Source organism: Muscardinus avellanarius, assembly GCF_963383645.1.
Source record: "Muscardinus avellanarius genome assembly, chromosome: 3".
NCBI classification, from domain to species: Eukaryota; Metazoa; Chordata; class Mammalia; order Rodentia; family Gliridae; genus Muscardinus; species Muscardinus avellanarius.
In genome coordinates, this window is record NC_137788.1 from 60,943,484 (window position 1) to 60,957,346 (window position 13,863).

The window sequence follows — 13,863 nt, forward strand, 5'->3', positions numbered from 1 at the left end:
AATAACAAACTGAAATGAAAATCATTTTATGCATAATGCCATATTATTTTAAAGTGGCCTCCATAAAAATACAGATTGGAGGGTTAAGATCAATAGCTATGTTTAGCAAAAAAAAAAAAAGTGACAATGTTACACTCTATACTAGAACTGAAAATTAATATGCTGTATTTCAAGGTGGCATGGTTTTAAAGCCTTGGACTGTATATTTAGGTTTCATAAATGCTTTCACACACACACAGTACTGTCATGTGAAACATATTTTTTTATTCCTGGATTTCTGGATTTTCAAATATTTGATTATTAAAAATAGCAATGAATTATGGGGCATATCACTAGTAAAAATAGTAACCAAAAATTTTAAATATCAAACTTTGTTCACAGACATATTGCCATTATAACACTGTGTTATGCAAAGAAAACCAGATTTCCTGTGCCCTGTTCTCCATTACAAAGAAGATTGGATGATAAAGAGATTAACTAAAGCTGACCAAAGCCACACAGCAGAGAGGTTCAATCTAAAATCAGTGGATCCCAACAATCACCTTAATAAACCACTTAGATTAAGTAGTCAGCATGGCACTTACCTGTAAAGATCTTAGGCAGCTCAATTGGAAAAAATTGTTATTTGCTACATTTCTATTGCTTATCTTAAAAAAGAATTATTAAGTATTCAGTAACCAGAAAACTATAATCTTCCACAATAAAAACTTGAACTTCATTATCAGAATCTGAGATTTCAATGAGCTGATCAAAACAAATTACAAGGAATTGTTTTAATTTAGGATTATGAATTGAGGTTACATAATCCTTCAAAGTTGAAAACTAATGTGTACTTCAAACGTAATAGACTTTGTTTTTGACAGCCTGAGTGTATGGTTGTCGAAAGATCATATGGGATCTTCCTTCAGGAGGCTGGTTAAAGCCTAAAAATGTTGCTCACCTTGCTTAGTACCAGGAACACACATCAAAGAGAGGTTGAACTGAAACGGGCTGCCTCTTCCAGGAGCAGAGGGACTAGGAGGGCTTATCCATCCTTGCTTCCCCAAACACAGATATGCCTGGTCACTCCCACTCACTCAATTCTCAGATTATTGTTATTGAATGATGGAACAACACAGAGAACTTTATGTACAATATCAAAAACAAATGATAAATGGGGTATTTTGTTCTAATTGAGAAAAATAAAGAGATTTTTGGTGTGTGTGTGTGTGTGTGTGTGTGTGTGTGTGTGTGTGTGTGTGTTTAGGTCATGAGAATCTAAGATTGCCAGATAAATTAAATAATATCTGATCAAATTTGAATTTCAGATTAAAAATAGGTCATTCATTCTATAATATAATTCTGTTTCATTTATTGCACAGGACATATTTATACTAAAATAGTTCTATTTACATAAATTCATATTTAACTCAGCATCCTATGTTTTTATTGGTTAAATATAGCCACTTAGGCCAATCTCTTCTGAAATTAAAATCTTTGTTTAGGTCCATGAAAAAGACTTTGTAAGGCAAATGCTAAAATATGTTTAATTAATCAAGAAAGTATATGTTTAAAAATCTGCTCATTACACAGTATTTTGAGTTTTGGCATGGGAGGTAGAGACAGAGGAACAGAATGTAACCATGTATATTATATAGGAAATGTGTGGGAAGGCAAATATGGACAAAGCAACAAGGTGAAAACCTGCAGAGAAATTTCCTAAAACTGAAAAAATACTTTAAGAAAGAGAATATATATTTTGGAAAAGCCAGTGTGCAACCAAAATTATAATACATGGGGGGTGAACTTGATAAATTCAATTTAACCACATCTAAAAGAGAATGGGTCTAAATTTGAAGCATCATATTTTCAAAGCTTTCTTCATTTGAAAGTTTACAGTAAAAAAATTTTAGAAATTAAAAACTTGAGTACTGAACCCATGCAAACCTGGGGTTGAGTTTGGGAATCATTTTATTTTCTAGAAGCCTCAGTTTCTTTCTTAGCAAAACTGATAAAAGAGCATTTTCTTTTGTGGGTAGATAGATTAAAGAATCAAGGAGATATATGGAAGGAAGGAAGGAAGGAAGGAAGGAAGGAAGGAAGGAAGGAAGGAAGGGGAAAGATGAATAGATAAAAGGATGACAAAAAAGAAAGGAAAGGAGGGAGGAAAGAAAGAAGCAAAGAGATCTCTCCCTAGATAATGCATGAGGAATACCTGGAAGTAGAAAAATATTCAATAACTGGTATTTATTCCAATCACAGAGAAATAAGATCTCCATGATAAATACCTGAGTCTAACAAAAGTGAGATTTTTTTAAACATCTGAGAATAGTTCTAGGTATTAAGTATCAAAAAAAAAATGTGGCATTACCTCATCTCTATACAAAAATCTCCTAAAACAACTTCTAGGAAAACAATTCCTTGCTCATAATAGATGATAGGTTTCTGCTTTTCTTCTTTCTTTAACCTGAACCAGATATCCTAACATATTTGTGCTAAACCACTACTTCCTCAGAGAATTTTCTTGACCCACAAAATCACAATATTCTATTATTTTTAGTAGATAAAACTTCAGAAATTAATTTATTTCTCAGTTATTACTAATAGGTAAACTAAGATTGGAAGAATTAATTGCTTTCCCTTGGCATGTTAGAATCCTACTCACAACTATCACCAAAGACTATTAGTCAGGACAAGAAAGATTGTGCTATGGTAATGACAAGTCAAAATCTTAGTAGATAACTGAACAGGTTTGCTTTGTATTTCATGAGTGTTGGCAGAAACCACTGTACTTCTAGAACCCTTCGTTAGAACTAATTCAACTTTTCACCCAATGTATAAATATCTACTGATTTTTTCTTTATAAGTATCCAACCTCTTCATGAATATATCTTTCAATGGAAAATAAATTAAGTCAATGCAGACTACTGTATCACTAGAAAGTTCTAGTTTTTAGAAAGTTCTGCAGTATGTCAGTCATGTTTCCCTCTGTGTATTCATCTATTCACCCAACACTTGAGTAGGAACACAGATTAATACAAAGATATGCAAGGCATGCCTTCCCTGGGTGAAGAAATATGTGTCCATCATGCCTTAATTCTTCAAATATGCTAAAGGAATTTGTGAATTTGTCCTGAAGTTCTTTTTTCTAAGACAAATTTCCAATTTTCTTTGATGATCTTTCAAAGATATGCTTTCTAGATTTTTTTTATTGGTACATTGTAATCATTCATCTTAATGGTGTACAAGATGATAGAGGCATACCTGCACACATCACTCATTTAGCCCTTCTCCAGTTCCCACCTCATTCTTTCCTTCTCCCTCCTTCTCATGCTTGTTAGTAATTGGCTTTGGTATGTTTATAAATGTACATCATGTACATTAGGGAATTTCCCTCTTCCTCCCTTCCCATTACCCCCAATTAGACCTCTTTATTTGCTCTTTTACAGTTTTCCCTCCTTCATCTAGAGTTCCTCCTATGACCCATTTTCTCCCTAGCTTTTACATATCAGAGAGAATATTCGATTTCTTACTTTTTGTGACTGATTAATCTCACCTGGAATAATGTTCTCCAGTTCCATACATTTCCCTATAATGACATAATTTTGACCAGTTGATCATTTTCCTTTGGACGTATGTGAGTTATGTTTGGTTTTATATGCTGGTTTATAAAATAAAAACATTTAACCAAGTAGAATTACCCAACAAACAAGGAACAAACTGTAGTAGAACTCAAAGAAAGGTCAGAATTGGACATGGATATTCATGAGTCATCCTTTTGGAGAAGACTGTTAAAACTAATAGGCAAAAAATGATATAAAGAGAAAGGAAGAGGACAATTGAAGATAAACAAATATTACACTTTAAAAAGCAAAGTAGTAGTCCAAACACGCTGCTGACACTTCACTAGAAGTCATTTGTGTTTTCCCTGGAGTTGAGACAACTATTTGTAGAAATTTGGGAAATTTTCTTATGATCATGAGGCAAAAAAAACTCCATAGATAAAAGGAATGTGACCTTCCCATGTATCTGATCTAAGCGTCCATAGCTTACAAAAACTGTTTGTTCTAGTGAACATAAGAAAAGGAGATAGCATGTACTGTGTGGCAGTTTCAAAGTGAATCGTGGGAGTTTCTAATCTTTGCATATATTTGTTATTTAAGGTCTTGAACATTTTATGCATAAAGACCTCAGATTAGCTGTTTTCTCTATCAAGGGTGATGAGGCTCCAGCTTCCTATCACAGTGTCCATAAAACTCAGAGTACACGAAAAACTAATGATAATGGTAAATCACAGAGATATTTAAAAATAATTAGCAGGGAAAACAAACAAACAAATATTAACTGGAATATTAAGCTATACATCCTTAAAACTTGCTCGTTTTCTGGAGACACATTGATGGCATTTTCAGAACTCTTTGTCTCAGCAGGACCTGAATCAGTAGATTCCAGGCTGGATTTCAAAGTCCAGAAGAAGGTAGAAAGCAACATTCTATTTTGCTAAGCAAACACTATTAAGCTCTCCTGTATGATTTTCATTATTTTATTTTTAAAATAGTGCTTCATGCAAATGATAAAATTTTGTTCTTCTTTATGGCTGAATAGAATTCCATTGTGTGTATTTCCCACAGTTTTGCTATCCATGCCAACCATTGGTGGGGGGGGGGGAGAAAACGGGGGTGGGGGGAGAGGGCACCAAATATAGTGTAAATGTATACTATTTATGTTCAATAAAAAAAATTGTTAAAAAAAAAATAAAATAAAATAAAATAAAATAAAATAGTGCTTCAACAGTCAAAAGTAGCGAGGATAAACACAAAATAAATGACATCCCGCCACAAGAAAAGACAGGCAGTAAACTTATATAGTCTTTTTTAAATAAAACATTTAAAGAGATATGTTACATACCATCAAATACATTTTTAAAAAGTACATTCAATGGTTTTATTATATTTAGAGAACTATACAACCACCACCACTGTCTAATTCTAGAGCATTTTAATCACCTCCTCAAAAAGCCACAGTTACTGGTTAACAGTAACTCCAAAGTCCCTGTGTTCTGTATTTCTTTCTCCATGGATTTGCCTGCTCTAGACATCTCATGGAAACATAGGGTTTCTGTGAGTGGCTTCTGTGCTAAGAACAGTGTTTTTCAGTTCATCCATCTTGTAGGTTCGATCAGTACCTCATTCCTTTTTATTGACAAATAATAATTCCTTATATGAATACAACGTACTGCTTTTAACAATAAAATATAACACTTTGTGAAACTCACAAACATTATTATAAATTTTTATTGTTTCATAGCACATATGTATCATTGTTTTCTTAATACAGATCCATCAGTTTAGGGCATTATATAGATAGTACACATGAAGTAAGCTCCAGTAGCCAATTTATTTGGGTATTTTGTTTTAATTAAGGAATTGTTGAAATTCAATTTCATATAGGTAGGTATGTAGTAAAAATGAAAAGAGTATTGGATATGTAATAACTATATTACATCCAATATAGAATTTTGGCAGTAAGCTAAGAATTACAAGGAAAAAAAATAAACCTTATAACTGCAGTTGTTTCTCCTGGGTATAAAATTAAAAAGCCAAGTCCAGGAGAGTATTGCAGGAAAACTGTTGCATCACTAGTTCACGATGGCCACTGTGTGGGGCTATGCAGCCAACGCACTGATCATCCAAGACACACAACAACAATAATAATAATAATAATAATAATTATTATTATTATTATTATTATTTCCATCTCATATCCAGGGATGGTCTAGATGCATGGAAACTTTGTCGTGGCCTGGCTGCAGTCACTGACCCAAGAAATAAAAAAAGAAAACTCCTTACCAAGTCTTCAGAAAGAAAATCAACAACAGAAGTGCCACTGAGTCAAGCAGGGAGGCAGCCTGCAAAAACAGTTCCACGATAATGACCAGAGATGGGCTGTGACAACCTGAGCAGCTCTTTAGGCTGAGCCTGTGTGTGAAGCAGCCAGGCTTTCTTCTCAGACACTAGATCATTCTTCTGCCAGGTGTTCCTTTTCATCATATCTTGCTCCTTTATGTCCTCCATATTTCTGCTCAGATATCACCTGAGAACCCTTTCCCTTTTATTGCATTTTTTTTAAAGGATTCTTGGTATTTTAGGGTTTTAGTTTTGGTTTTGGTGGTAGGGACTAAACATAGGGACATTCTACCTCTGAGCTATACCTCCAGATCTTTTTTATTTTTATTTTGAAACAGGGTGTTGCTAAATTGCTGAGAGTCTCCCTAAGTTTCTGGGCATCTTGCTAAATTGCTGAGGAGGCCCTCAAACCTGTGATTCTCCTGTCTTACCTCCCAAGTACTGGGATTATACGTATGCACCACACTTGGGTTCCCTTTTTTTATACGAAGTAATAACACCCACCACCACTGCCACTTGTCCTCTCTAAACAAAATTTTAGGCTTAGCTGTGTCCCTAGGAGAACTCTAATTCAATTTAATTGAGCTAGAGTTCAATTGTGTTAACACAGAGCCTAAATACTTTATCATTAGTATAGAACACTAGCATAAATAGCTTCCTCTGCTATATTATTATTTTACAGAATATGATCTTTGGCAGAGGCCAGAGTAAGAAAGGAAAGGAAAATTTGTAACATTATCTGAACATATACAAACACAGAGAGAAAAACTCTCATTTAAAAACAATTTATAGAAGAAAGTTGTGCTGATCTTGAGAGTTAGGTCAAAATGGAGTAATTTGTGGGCCTCCACAGTTTATTACTTACATAGTTCACTCTTTTCCATTTTTTTCTTCCAAATTCTGTATACTTTATTCATATATAACTGCTGCACAATATCATGTCACTCCAGATAGCTGTACTCCTTGGAACCTTCTCTCCTCCATCTGCAGTAGATATTAAAGAATTCATTCCTGCCCCCTCCTGGAATTGTGGTGAAGACTAAGTAATATTAGCCATATGAAAGTATTTTAAAAACAGCAAAGTGATCTATAGCTCTTGAGTTCAGAGAAATGGCTTGTTTTAATAAGAAAGATAATTTGTTCAATGAAGTCGATTTGCTTCTTGAAAACAATAACAAATACTTTAGTCGGCTATGGATTTACCATTTAATATGGATTTACAGTTGTGTCAAATTTATGTACCTTGAGCCGTGAAAACCAACCTAAAATGTTAGGTAAAGAAGAGCATTTATTGGAAATATTTTCAAGGCTTGTAAAAGTAAGAGATGCATGAAGAATTTTACATGGAAAAATGGCAGGAGCCAAGAGTTCTAGATTACTGCTCAGAATTAACAGCACAGTGATAATCTAGACCATACATTTTTGCTCTGAAAAATATGGCAACCTCAAAGACCTCCATTTGATCACAACATTTGTGGTTAAATGGAGCAGAATTTCAGCTTCATCCCCAAACAATATCCAATGAGAGATGCTGTTAAAAGGAAGGTCAAGGTTTTAATAGAAGGGGAATAATAACCAGATAAGCAAGCAAATAAACAGAAAAGAAGTGTCATTCAATATTCTACATATTATATATTTTCAAATTTATCGATTCTTCATTTGCTAATATTTGCTACCTAATATTTATGACTCTAAGGCCAGATTTTTATTAATATCTTTAAGCAGAAATACTTGAAATTAAAGACATTTGTCTATTTTGTTAGAGGTCTAATACTTTCAAAGGAGCTACAGATGGAAAATTGTAGGTTGACTAATTTTGAGAGGCTAATTCACAGTTTTAATTTTAGGTCATCAAAGCTTGAATGATCATTAATTGTTTTTTCTTCTCTATGACTAAAAAGAAATCTTTTTTAAGTGAAATAAACTATGTATATCACTATAGTTGCTGATTAACCAATTGCATTGATCAAGTAATACGAAGTGGAATGCTCTAGATTAAATATGGCCTAAATTTGCAAATCCAGAACATAAAAACTGCTACCTATTGAATAAAGTTGTATCATTTTATAATTTTGTGTTGACAATAATTCTTTTGTTTGTCTTCCATAAACATGGAATGCCAATGATACTGGCATATTAGGCAGGTACTTCCACATAGATCTAGAGAGGGCACTTCTTAGATCCTAAGTTCATGTAAAGGTGAAAAAATAACCTTTTTTAACTCTCTCACTTCCTCACAGATATCTAGGGAATATTACTCTGCTTCCAGTGCAAAAAGTGTAGGATTCTTTTTTCTGGATATATAAAACCACATCCAGAATAAAACTTTCTCATATGTATGCATAAGTGATATATAAATAATCAAAAAATCTGACTGAGTTCCATTCTTGCCTGAAGCCTCATTCTCTATATCTGTTCTTGTGTTCCAATTATTCTGGCACTCAAGTGAACAGTTTCTTTTCAATAAATAAGTACCATAGGAAGACTCTCCTAAGGCCAATGGAAGGATGAAATGAAAGAAATATTAGCAAAATCATAGTTTCCTTGTGGAAAGTACTAGATAATTTTTCTTATTAGATTTCTAATTTTGCTTACAACATTTTATTATTAGGAGTGTCAATGAGTAACTGAAATCTCAGTATTATATCCAGCTATTTTTTGAACTGTTTTACAATCTTTCAACTGAAAACATACTCATGCTTTCATTTACCTAAAGCAAATCTTATTAAAATCTGATTAACCAATCCATTTATTAATTTTACTGCAAACTTTTGGGAAATTATAGAAAAAACCTAAAATCTAAACCTGAAATAACCCTAAAAGATATCAAGTGATCTGTTTGCTCATTCGACAAACATTTCTTGTGTACCAATTATATGTAAACAATATTCATGGTGCCAGAAATACATTATTTGAGCAAAACCAAAAAGTTCCTATTCTCACAAAATCTACTTTGCTTCAGACAGAGAATGTAAATTAGCAATTTAACAAAAAAATGTTAGAAGCCAGATGTGGTGGTGCATGCTGGTCATCTCAGTACTTGGGAGGCTGAAATAGGAGAATCTGTTTCGAGGCCAGCTTCAGCTACTTGGTGAGGCCCTCCTCAACTTAGTAAGATCCTGTTTCAATATAAAGAATAAAAAATAGAACTGGGGTGTAGGTTAAAGGTAGAATGTCCCTGATTTCTATTTCCAATAACAAAAAAGAAAGAAAGAAAATGTCAGGATATTGGGAAATTCCAAGGTGAACAAAAACCAAGCAATTTACTGACGCCTACCTTAGGTTGAAAGGGCAGTAAATATGTCCTTAGGAGTGACTTTCATGTTTTGTTCTAAGTTACAGGGAGGATCACTCATACAAGAACTAAGAAAGGATGTGCTAGGCAGAGGGGACAGTCTAAATAAATGAATGTGGCAATGTTTTCTCTAGATACTCAAAGAAATAAAAGGAGCCATGGATAGAAAGAATAAGGGGATGTAGTGAAGACAGTAGGGAAGGCTGGAGGGAGAGATGGTGGGGATGAGTCAGGTAGGTCCAGGTAAGTGAGGAAAGGTTTAAGATTTTATTTTAAGTTACAGAGAGAATTTTTAAGAAAACATGATGTGATATTACGTGTGTCTTTAAAACTACCTCTCTAGCTGCAATAGCACTACATTGCAAGTGAAGATTAGAGACCAAGATGAGAGGCTGCTGCAGTTATTCAGCCAAGATGTTCAAGGCTTCAATTTGATTGGAAATACTGAAGAGCAGAAGTGTTTTCAGGCTATGTTTTATAGGTAAAGTGAATAGACTTTGCTAATGGAATAGATTTGGGAGATAGGAGATTAGGATCTGAAAGGGAATTAAAAATAAATTGCTATTGATGAAGGAGGAAAACAAGAAGAAAGGGTTGTTGAGGATATAGGAAGAGAGCAAGGGCTGGCACGGAAGTCAAGAAAAATGGGAAATATTTGAAGAAGAGGAGGTATAAACTGGGAGTTTGACTGAGATACTAAGAAAGCAGAAAAGGCAGCTGTGTATCTACTGATGTGGAAAGGGAGCAGGGGTCTTGGTAAGAGTAATCAGGTAAAAACACAGCTGAGAGGGATTGATGAGACAGCGATGGACACAGACATCTCTAAAGGTTTAGCTATGAAGGAAGGCAGAGAAATGAGACAAGAAGAGTTCGAGGTCAAGATACTCTTTATTATCATAATTTTAAGATCAATTATGTTAAGCCAAGCGTGGTGGCACATGCTTGTAATCCCAGTACATGGGGGGCAGAGGCAGCAGGATTGCAGGTTTGAGGCCAGCCTCAGCTACTTAGGCCCTCCAAAACTTAGTGGGACCCTGCTTTAAATAAGGAATAAAATAGGGCTGGAGGTGTAGCTTGGAGGTAGAATTCCACTGGATTTAATCCCCAATACTATAAAAATCAATAATGTTAAAAAATGTGTTCACTCAAAAGAATAAATGAGAAGAGAAAGAAACTAAATGCAGAAAAATGGTGATGAGACTAATGTTCTGAATGCAAAGGGACATGGATTTTACCAAATACATGAAAGGGCTGCCTTTGAGAGAAACAGATACACTGCAGCCATTATAATTTGAAATAAAGAAGGGAATATGGGTACAGATAGCAATGGTCAATAGGACTTGGTGAGGGAGGTGATGGATATTGAAATTTGGTTCAAATGATAGAGGACTCAGTGTGTGAAAGGAATGCTAAAGTCAGTGAGTAAGTAGAAAGGATGGCAAGTCATGATCTTACAATAGGGGAGTGGAGTGCATGAAACTATATATAGAGAGAAGAATGTCATTTATAAAAGGAATTGGGAGTTTTGATGTATACATAAGCTATATTTTGTAAAGTGTTTTCTTGAAGCTTTGGGTAGAAAGAGAGAGAGTTTCTCTCTCTTTTGGGAGAAAGAGATGCAGAGGTAAGTTCTCCTAAAGTCGAATTGGGTTACAGGGCTGGACCAGTTGTTGACAGTGGAAACTGAATAGAAGACAGATGGGGAAGCAAAGTCAAGAGGGAAAGGCAGGAAATGCAGCATCCATGGTGTGTTGGGCATTCAGTAGTTCTTTTGTTCTTGAGCAACCCTGACAAGTACGTTTCACTACCCTTATCTTGTTTTTTATTTGTTCTGGGATTGAACCTAAGGGCATTCTACTTCTGATCTACAACCCAGCCCTTTCTATTTTTATTTTCAAACAAGGTCTTACTAAATGGCTGAAGCTGGCCTCAAACCTGCAATCCTCCTGTGTCAACCTCTCAAGAACTGGGATTATAGACCTGTGCTACGACACCCAGCTATTGTCCACATTTTAAATTTTGAGTACATCAAAACACAATAAAATTAAAGAATTACCAAAAATTATGCCATTACAAAATGGCAAAGGCTATATAATAGAAACTAAGTTTTTATTACTCACGAGTTCAGGTTTTTATTTTTCTAATCTGAGGGAAAGCCTTCTAGAACTTAGCAATTGACTAGACTTATAGAAGAACAAGACAAGCATGATGGTGTACACTTGTAATCCCAGTACTTGGGAGGCTAAGACAAGAGGATCTGGGTTTTTGGACAGCCTTAGCTACTAACAAAGAATTAAAAAATTGGGCTAAGGGTGTAGCTCAGAGGTAGAATTCCCTGGGTTCAATCCCCAGCACCACACACCAAAAAAAAAAAAAAAAGAACAAAAAGACAAAATTGAGATAAGAAGATTTCATCCTAGAGAACTGGCAAAATTATATTATTAAATAATAAAAGGAACTATTATGTATAAAAACATGACAAACTATTTTAGGTGCAAAATATGAAATATCAGCTCATCAGCCCAACATTTTTATAGAGTCCAAAAATTAGTGAGAGACATAGGTCTGAATTTCACCGTGTTAGGATTAGAAGTACGAATCTAATTTGTCCAAAGATCACAAACAAACATCCTGGTATTGCTTAACCTACCATATTGGGGGTTGGGTGGGCATTCTACCTTGAGCTACACCCCCAGCCCTATTTGATTTTTTTAGTTCAAAAATGTTGCACAGGGCCTCACTAAGTTGCTGAAGCTGGCAATGAACCTGTGATCCTTCTGTCTCAGCCTCCCAAGTACTGGTATTATAAGCATGTATCACCAAGCCCAGCTTCTAGCATATCTTTTTAAATGAGTTAGTAGCCAACCTATAAAATATTATCTTACACACACACACACACACACACACACACACACACACACACAGATTCATGACTTATCTTTTTAAAAAACTTAAATCTCTAATGAGATTCATATCCCTAATTGTTAAAATTTTTATTCACAGTGGAGAAACAGCTAGGTTCTTTAGATTGAGCATACCTAGTTTGCCACAGATTACCCACAAGCCAGCTCCACATTGAAATTGCCTGTTTAGCTCTCATAGAAAATTGAATTTACAACCCAATATGGATATTCATTAATTTTTCACTAAAAACTGAGTATCTTCTATGTGTCAGGTAATTTTCTAGTCACTGGGAAAATAGTCATTGAACAGATTTAGTGTGTGTGTGTGTGTGTGTGTGTGTGTGTGTGTGTGTGTGTTTTACTGGGGATCCAACCAAGGGGTGTTCTACCTCTGATACAGCGTAAGCTGTATTTTATTTTCTGGAACATGGCCTTACTAAGCTGCTAAGGGGCTCCTAAAGTTCCTAAGGCTGGCCTCAAACCTGTGAACCTCCTTTCTTGGCCTACCAGGTACTTGGATTACAGGCATGCATCACCACGCCCAGTTACTTATGTACCCTGTAGCAAGAAAGACAGACATTGAACAAGTAGTTACAGTCCAGTGTATTGTCTGGTATAATGGATCGGGTGGTAGGAGCTTTGGGAACACTCAGTGGGGCATCCTTCCTGAGGAATGTCATTGTAACTGAGACTAAAGGATAAGTAAGAATCCACCAGAAAAGTAAAATCAGTATTTCTAGATTGTGAGACATGTTTAAGAAACTAAAAGAAATTCAGTATTATTTAAATATATAGTACAAAAGAGAGAGTGTGGGAGAGGGAAAATGAGGCTGGAGAGATTATAAAGACCTCAAGACTAAAATAGGGAACTCAGATTTTATCCTACAATCTGTGGAAGTTTATTTTAAAGGCATATTTGGGATGCAGTAAGATCACGTGTGTATTTTAGAAAGATAGTTCTAGATGCACTAAGAAAAGATTGTAAAATGATTAACCCCAAAGGCAGGCAGACCAGGTACACGGAGCTGGTAGGAATCTGTGGAAACTAATGATGACCTGGACCAGGGTAATGACCTTGGAAATGGAACAACGAACACAGATTAGATAGGCATTTAGAAAACGAAATGTATTGAATTTTGTTGTGTGATTGATGTCTTTATGTCAGGCTACAGAACAAAATGGAGCCCAAGTAACTTCCAGGTTTCTTTAAGAATATATAGAAGTAAGCCAAAAGGAAGGCATAGAATCTAAGATGCAAGCACTCAGGTCAGGAGTTCAGGTCTAGTTCTCTTCAAAGGAGCAGGCGTAGAAGTAAGGTGTACATCACACTGAGGGCGCAATCTCCCCAAACCAGAGCTGACCACGGCCACATAGGATACAGGAATGAGTTTCTTCTAGAATAAGATGTGGACTTGTAATTTATTTGATGCACTTTGGGTTTGAAAATAAATTGATGACCCTTTGTCAGAACTATTTGAGCACTTAGAAAAAATTAAGGAAAAATATATAGAAAACTACATTAAAATGAAGCAACTGCACAAAAAATACACAAATAAAACACAATCACAATAAGCAAATACACATTATTAGGGTCAGAATTGACTGCCAATTGGGAAGATGAGAAAAAAAGAGAGTGATGATGGATGTAGTGGTAGAAGAGGATACAATTAAATGAGATAGATACAATTGATAAGAAATGATAAATACATGTACATTATTTAGAAATAAAGAATAAAATATAAAAAGTAAAAGCTAAAATAGTTAGACAAGTATCTCTGGA

General features: G+C 34.9%; 1 protein-coding gene across 3 annotated transcripts in view; it reads left to right on the forward strand.

Moving 5' to 3' along the window:
• LRRC7 (leucine rich repeat containing 7) overlaps nt 1-13,863 on the forward strand; it is a gene marked incomplete at both ends in the record, with an annotated part of 413,422 nt that overhangs the window by 93,079 nt on the left and 306,480 nt on the right. The window lies entirely within an intron of this gene.